The sequence below is a fragment of the Columba livia genome, chromosome 3 (assembly GCF_036013475.1).
Source record: "Columba livia isolate bColLiv1 breed racing homer chromosome 3, bColLiv1.pat.W.v2, whole genome shotgun sequence".
Classification (NCBI taxonomy): Eukaryota; Metazoa; Chordata; class Aves; order Columbiformes; family Columbidae; genus Columba; species Columba livia.
In genome coordinates, this window is record NC_088604.1 from 53,450,547 (window position 1) to 53,458,263 (window position 7,717).

The 7,717-nt window shown below is 38.0% G+C and overlaps 1 long non-coding RNA gene across 1 annotated transcript in view; it reads right to left on the reverse strand.

The window, feature by feature from the left end:
• Positions 1-7,487, reverse strand: part of LOC135579235 (uncharacterized) — a 28,065-nt gene extending 20,578 nt beyond the window's left edge. The window contains exon 1 of the long non-coding RNA XR_010471950.1: positions 7,247-7,487. This is a non-coding gene — a long non-coding RNA (uncharacterized LOC135579235). The remainder of the gene's footprint in view (positions 1-7,246) is intronic.
• Positions 7,488-7,717: the final 230 nt, after the last annotated feature.

Below are 7,717 nucleotides of genomic sequence, written 5' to 3' on the forward strand. Positions count from 1 at the left end.
GTCAGGGATTGGCTCAAGGAGCATGGACATGAGTCCACCAAGCAACTGTACGAGCAGAGCCCATTTTAGTTGACATAAGTAGGCCTTAGTTAGCTTGTCTATTAGGCCGTGGGAAAGGGGGAACGGAAAAGTACTAACTAAGGCAGGGTCAGGATATCCTTGAAGAGATAAGAGTCAGAAGAATGCGGGATGCGCATAGCTAGCTAAACCCAAGTAGGTAGAGTAAGTAAATGTAACCTTTTAGTGTTTAGCCTATTAGATAGAGACAAGTATGCATAATTATGGTATTTGGTATAAATGCACGCTATCTCGGGCAATAAAGTTGAATCAAGCTTTATCACTCACATTGAGTCGGCCTGCATGTTTTCTTCAGCCGCGTACTCGCAAGCAGCCAGCAGGCATGCTGCCTCCAAGCTGTGGGCTTCAGGACTGTGACACTACTTTTGGTAGCTCTGCTTTCATGATCGTGCACAGTTTGAAATTTGGGTATTTTTTTCCCCCTGAATTTAAATGAAATCAAATTTCTGTAGGTTTTGAGCAGTGAACAGAACTGTCTCTCCTGCCACATCCAGCTGCAACTATGTCAATTTCTCCCTCCTTTTTTTTTTTTTTTAACATGTGTTTTCTTTTTATAGCTGTAATGATTCAGTCCTTCTCCTCAGTAAGTGTGTCCCATAGGCTCAGATTTTTCTCCTCAGTAGGCACTACTAGGAAGGATCCAGTTAAGGACTTTTAAAGTCCTCCTAGGAACACTTTTTGCCTTCAGTGATTAAGATTGCCTCTGTAAATTTACCCATTTAATACAGTCCTAGTTTTGATGATACAAACTTTGTTCTCAAGGCTTTAAAAGATTTCTCAGTCTTTGTAGTAACTAATGTGATTGTAAGAAACATTCCAGTCTTCAAACTGCCTATTAAGATAGCTTCTTTACTCTTTGAAAGTGAAGCAGTAAATCCCACCAGTAAAAGAAGGTTAAAAGGTGTATTGAAGTCTATAAAGCAACATGGGGCCTGTGCACAATTTCTTATTTCTAATTTCCAGCTTTTGGACATGTGACTTTCTTTACTGTGTACAGTAGCTTTGTATATATGTATTTTAGTGAAACGTAGAACTGCCATGGAAATTACCTGGGAAAAACACCACATATTCTATAAGGAAAGAGATAATAAAGCATTTAGAACATTTGGAAATTATCACACCAAACATCATTAATCTTTCTTAGATGACTGGATTGTGGCTCAGAAGTTGAAATAAACCCACTGGTTTGCATCTGCAAACCATAAGTGGGATTCATGGGCAGGGCAAAAGAGGGAAGGAAGCAAATTACCTCGAAAGTTCAATTCTATTTCCTGCAAAACCTGTTGAACACAGAAAAAGTGAGGCAAAGCCTGTGTCCCCATTGACTGGAAAACATGTTGCTGAGTATTCCCCAGACAAATATTTTCCTCACCGGAGGACATAAAAGTGTATTCTTAAGGAGCGTGCATGTTAGTAGCTGTTTCATACTTCAGGGTGTCTAAGGGAGTGGATAACCTTTCCCAGTCACCTGTGTGGAAGCATAATCCTCTTGCAGGAGAAGCACAGAGGATTAACGTGATTTTTGTCCTGCAACATTGCATAGGCCTAAATTTTGACCGGACCTGCTGACAATCTGTCAGTTCCCATTCTGGCTGGATAGACCATCATGTCGCAGTTCAGAAGTCTTGGCCTGAGTTCAGTAAAAACATTGTAGCTGAACCTTCTCATCTGCCCTTGCATGGCAGGTTCTTCTCCGAAAAGCAGCAAAAAAGCTGTCACCAGCTCTCCACTCGCCAATTGCTCCTGTTCAGAAATGCAGTGGCAATGCCATAAAAGCTGTCACTGGGGTCTTCCCAGGCTCTGTTCCAGGTAAAAGCTTTTATGTCTTGTTCCATCAGTCCACATTATGGTAGGAAAATCAGGTTATATTCCTCTCTTGTGGAGATGAAGAGAATGACAGTTCAGCTGCTCTGACTGCCAGCCAGATGGCTCAAATGATACATAAAACACGAGAATATAAAAAGCTGTCCCTCTCCTAAGGTCAGTGTTAATATTTAGAAAAGTAAGAACACTTTTTTATTTTTTTTCCCTTTTTTTTTTCTTTTTTTTTTTTTTTCCCCTCTTCACACTATCAACTATTTACTACCATTTTCTTGAAGTTGTGTCAGTAGAGATGAGAATGATTGTCTTTGCTATGGGATTTATTGTATCATGTACATACTACATTACAAATCCCATACATGTATTATACAGCAAGCAGATATGCATTGTGGATCCCTACTTATTGTATAGCGGACCTTTCAACCTGAGTGTGACTTAAAATTATAGCTAAAAGAAACTTAAGGCTACTAGAAGCAAGTTCTATGCAGTATTTCCCTATTCTACACATCTTACATGGCTGCAATAGTTGTGAAAGAGTCTTAGTACCAACACAACAGTATGTTAAATCAATATTACGCTTCCAGATTGATTAGGATTGCTCAATTAGAGATTTGAGACTTATTTTAGATCCCAGAACAATCTTGTTATGCAACAGTGGGTTTTTTTGAGACTGAAAGAGATGGTTGTCACATATATCCTGGTTTATTTTTCTCACTGAAACATTCCTAATACTAATTCCTTTCTTCATAATCCTTGAAGGCTCTGTGATGCTATCTTCATCAGAGTCAATTTATACAGCACTTCACAGTTTTAGTTAAGTAACTGGTGAATGACTGCATATGTTTTATATAAGGCAGAATTACAGAGTATTAGACACGGGGGTTATTTCTCACATAGTTAAGAGCAGACTAGAAAACAAGGAAAGAGATGAATTATTGGTATGTGATAGAAAGTACCTGAGATGCATCTGGACATCACTTTTCTTAGAACTTCTGGACTTTTTGTATCCTTTTCTGAAGGCAAAGAAAAAGCTTCAGAAGTGAACAAAAAAGGTATTCAAAGTAAAGGGGTACTTTTCAAAATAAAAGGGGTACTTCAAAGTTGGACAATTAGACTTTGTGCTTGGCTTGAGCACAAGAGCTTTCGCTGTATGGTACTACTGCAAGATATTTTTGTCATGATTCTGCTTTTAGTGTTCTCAGACTGCATTACTCTGCAGTGAGCTGGGAAGAAATCAGGAAAAGAAGTAACTTTTTTTTTCTTTTTTCTTTTCTCTTTTTTCATTTTTTTTTTTCTTTTCTTTCTTCTGTCCAATAAAATCACTAACTCTCATTTGAAGAACAGATGATGATAGAAATTAAATTGTTTTGGGGGCACTCAGCAATCTCTGTTTCTAGCTACACTTTTTTTTTTTTAACTGAATTCTTCCAGGAAAAAAAAAAAAAAAAAATTAAAATAAAGTGCTATATGAATAGCATTAAAGTAAGTAATGCCTACTTCCTCCACTGTTGGGAGTCTCTGCTGCTTCAAAATACAGGGAGAAAAATAGTCCACAGAAGTTGTATAGACATAAGGAAGATGAGAGATGAGGAGTGTCATCCATGTACGAAAAGAATGGTAAAGAAAAGATTTAAGGTTGCTTGATTTAAAGCAGCAATTGGAGTGCACGATACAATTGAAAACAAACAAACAATGAACAAACTGAAAAAAAAAACACCAAACAAAACCACGGAAAACACAGAAACACAGATGGACTACTTTTCTTTCACAAGTAAAGACTTGAGGTGGGGAAAATGATCAAAAAGATTTCTCATTGCATCCTCCTATAATACAATTACATGGAAACATTCACTGAAACTGACAAGCGTTACATTTAAAAGGAGCTACTTTAACCCAGTGTATAATTAAACCATAAAACTCACTGTAATAACATCATTACAGATACAGTTTTATGAAGCTGTGAATATTGTTATCTATATAAAATGTTTTCGGAAGACTCTGTCTTTTCAAAAGAAAGATAAGTCATCATGCTTCAGGGCACAGGTCAAACTCTAATGAATGGGACTTAGAAGCTCTCCTCCTCTACTAGTTATATCAGATGATCTATTCCTGGGTTTCTACATTTTCTGCTGTTTCTGATATGGTGTTTCCAGTGAATTTTGATCAAAACTCCATTAACTTTTCTGATGGCCACACTTCAATTTAGCAATGCAAGAAATGTCTAGGCCAAACAAGGTATTTTTACCTGTGGAGTCTTAAGTGGTTCTGAATAGTTGATGAGACCAAGGATCGATATGAATTTGGTACTTTATACTGAAAACCTCAAAACTGTATTGAATGGGAAAGTAGTACAATAACAATTGAATGTCATTTATTATTTGCAATTTTCTAGTCTGTTTCTCTGGGCAGAAATAAAACAAAATCAAACCCTAATCAAAACCCAGTGCAGAGACAGAAGCAATCACTTTTCCATTGCATGCAGCAGACTAAGTAAAGAAAACAAATTATGTTTTCTGTATTAATGATGACCCACACCGCTTGAATCAGACTGCACAGTGAAATGACACAGAGATATAGCTGCTGTGATGTGGAAGCAAAAAAATGGTAGCTGTATGAGTACCCATGCAACACTGTCTGATCACAGGGATGCTGCTTCTGAACCTACATCATTCTTTCAGAGTTAACATACAGTGAACAAACTGGATGTCTTTTAGCTTAAATAAAAAAAAAAAAACAACAACAACATGCAGGGGGCACTAAGCCCTGTACTCTCTAGTGGTTGCAGCTATTTCAGCTGTTCAGCTGAGGCTCACACCGGACAAAAATATTTTGATGTTGTTTTCATCTTTGTCACTTCATGAAAGGAGGTAGAAGCTTTATTCACAAACTAATTTAGAGATCTAGGAACATGTATGCCCCAAATCAATCTGCTCCAGTAATTATAGTGTCTCTTAGCAGAGAATGGTCACCAGAGCTTCCAAATGCACGTTTAAATGCAGACAAGAGGTCTTCCTGTAGCATATCTTGGAGTACCTCTTCCAAGTTCCGTTTCAGGGAACAAAAAAACAACCTGTTTTCTTGTTCTTTCAGCGAACAAGAAAACAAGCCTCTTAGGAGGACCTGTGTCTTCACAGGACAGGTTTGAGGGCATTTAGAAGGTGTTCATGTAGTATGATGATACTTAAATAGATGAACATAACATATTATGGTCAGTAAAAATGGCAATGGAGATTTAAGCTTTCAGAATGTAATTATCAGAGCTGGAATTTAGCCAGTGCATTAACTGAGTTAATGCTCCTCTTTCATCAAAGTACAGTGAGATTTCTGGTCATCTGAAGCAGTTCATATCTCTTATGACAAATGTTCGGTGTGGTACTGAGTTTACTTGCAGGTCAACAGTTGTACCAGCTCTTTCTTGAAACCTGTACTCCCTTATCTCCTTGATGTTACAAGATGGCACAGTGAAGACTTGGAGGGGAGGTGTGTGTTGTCTAACCTATTTCTCAATTTTATCGGTAAAGTATAACCCTTCTTGAATCTCAGTAAATGTTTAGGTTTGTCCTGGAGATATACTGAAGAAATGTGTTAAGATAACTTGTGTACGTGTTTGAAAAAATCTTCCAGAGAACAATCAGATGTTCTTTTGCTGGGGATTCTTACTTTTTTAAAGATTATAAAACTGCATTAACTACAGTTAGGAAGTTTAGCATGTGTAAGTTTCCACTTACCTAGTGAGTCTTTCCATTTGTGAACAAAAGACTATGTACAACCCATGAATATTAATACGTGTCCAGCTCTATTTGAGCAAATATTGCTCCATTTGTTTATATGCATTTACTTTATACTCTTGCATCTGTTTCTGTTTTTCCTGTGCTGTCTCTCTCCATGTAGTAAAGAAAAAAATTGTAACAACTCACAATGGGCTTGTACCCATAGTGGAGCTGAGCAGACATGAAACAATTTCTCTCCACCTCATACTTACTTTCTTGTAAAGCAGACATTTGCTTTAGGTGACTTCAAGAACAGTGCAATTTCCTCCAATACATAAACACTCGTATAGCTTAACTCAGAACTATTTTTTCTTATTTTTTGACAAAAGACTTGAGAAAGGAAATGAGTAAGCAAATGAATATAGAACATCTGCAATTCTACCTGCAGGACTTAGCTTCATTAGGTCTTTTAAGGTTCATGCCCTGAAGAGCTTCAGGCCACCAGAACCATATGCAACCAACCTGGAGTGCTGGAATCCATCATCCACCTGGAGTTGAGCTGTGCTGTTCCTTGCAGCCTGTGTGTCTTGAAGGAGCCCCATCTCTCAAGAAGCGTGCTACAGGGGTTGTGACATGCAGCAGCACTTGCAGTTCCCTCGTGGGCCTCTTTCACATCATCCAGCATGCAAGTACTGCCTTATCAGTTGAGCAGATTTGGTATTTCTCCCACTGGAATGGATGCAAGTGGAGAGACTCGGCTTTGTTTTCATGTCTGTAGCTATGCAAACTAGCCTACCCTTTAGATTTTACCTTTTTGGTTCTTTGTTTCTTAGTGTTACTTGCATTGCATCCCTTCCTCAACTCTTCTTGATCTTGTTCCACCCTATAGCAGAGGAGGATTCTTCTTGCCTTCATCTGCCAAGCATCTGCTACCTCTGCTTTCAGATACCTTTGCAAACAGACTCAAACATTTTCATCTTCAAAAAACTCTGTTCTCTGAGTGGCTGCACTATGCTTTTGCTCTGTAGAACTCACTGTTCCAGAGGCTGGGTAGCATCTTAGAAATGTTAGAACAGGAACTGCAGTTTATGAGACTGGAGTTGAATGAAAATTAGAACCTGGGGGATACCCTTGTATTCAATACCAACAGACATTTGGTTATATCTGGTTTTTTTTAATAAAAACAAACAAACAAAACCCAGTCATGTAGTGTAGTTATTAATATGAGGACAATCTGAAACTTTGTATTATGTCTTAGATTAAAGAGCTAGCCCATCATAGGGGAAAAAAAAAATAATCAGTGGATATGTATTAAAGTACATGAATTTCAGCATGCTTTCACCAGCTGTCTTTTGAGCTATTTGTTCCATATTGGATGACTAAGATAAAGGTCAAAAATATTGATTATGAACTTCAGTGTTTTAAATCTTTGGTTTGATCTTGAGGAGGGAAAAAATTCCTTTCGCATTTTCCTTTGTTCAAAGAAGAACTGCATCTTAAAAGTCCAGGATGGTTTGTATGCTAGTTCCCCATCTTATTTGCCACTCAGCTGGGTACAAAACCTTTTTCTTTGATGCAGTGAAAAGTAGAAATAAACCTGACAGCTGGCACTGCGCATCTGCAGAGTTAATACTCACCTCCTACTGTGCTGCTTCCAACATTCTCCCCACAGCATCTTTCTCTTCTCTGTTCTATGCCAGTAGCTTACAGTCTTTCAGTATTTCCTATTCTAAACTCTTTTTGGTCCTCAGCTGGAAGCTGGCCTTGTGAAATCTTCACCTGTGAGGAAAGAGGGTGAGAATCTCAATGTGAACTGTCTGGACTAATTCCAAATTACAGGATGTAAGATGTATCTAAATATGAGGGCTTTTGCTCTTAAACTCTACAAACCAATTTAATCTGAAAAGGTAACTGCTTTTTAGTTTATTTTTTATTTCTACTGAGAAAATGATTATGTTTGTATAATTCTACAGTCATTTGTAGGTGCCAGCTGTATAGAATGCCACCTGACAATGAAAGAGATATTGCTCAGTATATTTAGGGGTTGTTTGCTGGCCTCAAAAAACAACCACCCCCTGCACCCCCTGCAGATGACATCAGGCTTTGAA